This window comes from Brassica napus, chromosome C5 (assembly GCF_020379485.1).
Source record: "Brassica napus cultivar Da-Ae chromosome C5, Da-Ae, whole genome shotgun sequence".
Classification (NCBI taxonomy): Eukaryota; Viridiplantae; Streptophyta; class Magnoliopsida; order Brassicales; family Brassicaceae; genus Brassica; species Brassica napus.
In genome coordinates, this window is record NC_063448.1 from 26,674,513 (window position 1) to 26,676,864 (window position 2,352).

Consider the following 2,352-nt stretch of genomic DNA (forward strand, 5'->3'; position numbering starts at 1 on the left):
TGGACAGGTTCGACAGCTACTGTGGGTTGTCAAAAACCAATGGTGTGTCAGAGGATGCCTTAAAGCTGAAGTTATTCCCTTTCTCTTTGGGGGATAAGGCACGTCAGTGGGAGAAGTCTCTACCCAGCGACTCTATCACTACTTGGGATGAGTGCAAGAGAGCATTCTTGGAGAAATTATTCTCATCCTCACGAACTGCTAAGCTGAGAAATGAGATCTCCAGTTTCCAACAGAAGAACTTGGAAGGATTCAGTGAAGCCTGGGAGAGATTCAAAGGCTATCAAACCAAATGCCCACATCATGGTTTCTCTAAGGAGAGCTTGCTCAGTACCTTCTACAGAGGTGCCCTTCCTAAGTACAGAGCCAGATTGGATACAGCTAGCAATGGGTTCTTCTTGGGAAGAACTGAAGACGATGCAGAAGAGCTGGTTGACAACATGGTAAAGAGTGATGCAGTCTACAGTGCAGATCATGACAGGGGCAGTAGGGGTGATGATAAGCAGACGAGGAAAGAGATCAAAGCTTTGGAAGACAAGATCGACCTACTCATTGCTGAAAAAGCCACCCAAGAGCAGCTGAAGTTTGTTGGTAACTCCAAGCAGGACGATCCACCTGTTGTCCATGAGGTTGAGGGTTTGGAAGGTCAGGAAGAGCTGTGTTTCATCAACAACAATGGTAGCTGGTACAAAAAAGAGCCCAACTTTCAGTACAACAACTACCAACAGAAATCCTACCCCAACAACCAACAGATTGGTTATCCGCCTCGAAACAACCAGCAAGGCAGCTATCAACCTCAGCAAAACCCCTCATCTGGTTCCTCTGCTCCTCAAGAGAGCAGCACTGACACCCTGCTGAAACAAATCTTGGAGTCTCAGACTAGAAGTGAGAAGCATGTTGGTTATGAGTTGAAGAACCTTCATTCCAAGATTGATGGGAGCTACAATGAGCTCAACAACAAGTTCTCACATCTTGCTTCAACAGTCAAGAATTTAGAGAATCAGTTTGCTTCCATGAACACTCACCAGACTCGCCAGCAAGGATCTCTACCTGGAAAGTCTGACCAAAACCCCAAGTAGGCCAAAGCTATCACCCTTTGGAGTGGTAAGCAGTTACCTCCTACAACCCTCACCAGGGATGCTGAGAAACTAGGTGAGGAGGTGGCCATCAACTTAGATGATGAAGTGGTGATTGTTGATGAGAAAATCAATGATGAAATCTTGGAGAAGATTGTGGAAGCCAAAGGTAAAGGAAAGGTGGGGGAAGAGAAGAAAACAGTGAAAGATGGTGAAGTTCTTGCTCCAGCAAGTGAGAATTCTTTTGTTCCTCCTCCCTATGAACCCAAACTACCATTCTCTGGTAGATTCAAGAGGCAGCTGCTAGAGATGTACAAGGCTTTGTTTGAGAAGCAAATGAGTGAAGCTCAGGTTGCAATGCCCATCATCGATGCTTTCATGTTGATTCCTCAATACAACAAGATCCTGAAAGATGTTGTAGCTGCAAAGAAGAAGGAAATGGAAAGCATGATGATTCTTACCCATGAGTGCAGTCCATCATCCAGAGGCTTGATGTTCCAGAGAAGTTAGAGGATCCAGGATGCTTCACACTACCTTGTGCTCTTGGACCTATGGTATTTGAGAAATGTCTCTGCGATTTGGGAGCTAGTGTCAGCGTGATGCCTTTGTCTGTTGCAAAGAAGCTTGGATTCACTCAGTACAAGAAGTGTAGACTCTCTCTGGTGTTAGCTGATCGTTCAGTGAAGTACCCTGTGGGCATCTTAGAGGACCTACCTGTGAAGATTGGAAGGTATGAGATACCTACAGATTTTGTGGTGCTTGAGATGGGTGAGGAGGCTCAAGACCCATTGATTCTTGGAAGGTCATTCTTAGCTACAGCAGGAGCAATTGTTAAGGTGAAACAGGGCACGATTGATCTCCATTTGGGTAAATGGCATGTTCTCCACTTTGACATCAAGGAGAAAATGAAGAAACCAACTGTGTTCGGGCAAGCCTTCTACATTGAAGAGATGGGCACTCTTGCTGATGAGCACCTTGAAGAGTTACCACCTGAGGACGACGAGGAGGGAGCATCTCCCTCTACTCATTCCCCATAGAAGGTAACCCAGTACTTTCCCTTGTATATACCATTTCGTTTTTGCATATTAGTTTTCTCTTTTTGGGTATCTCTCTCTCCTTGACAACACAGAGACTGTGTCATTTAAGTTTGGGGGAGGTACCAAGTATTTGATCACGTTTGCTTTGATGATTTTGAGTCTCATGCATTGCATTATACATATATATTTGCATTAAAAAAAAATTTCATTTAGTTTGCATCATTTGCATTTCTAGGAGAGTC

At 44.6% G+C, this 2,352-nt stretch overlaps 1 non-coding gene across 1 annotated transcript; it reads right to left on the bottom strand.

The window, feature by feature from the left end:
* Positions 1–200: 200 nt before the first annotated feature.
* On the bottom strand, positions 201–307 carry LOC125588003. The gene has a single exon (XR_007324399.1). It is a non-coding gene; the product is annotated as a small nucleolar RNA R71 (small nucleolar RNA).
* Positions 308–2,352: the final 2,045 nt, after the last annotated feature.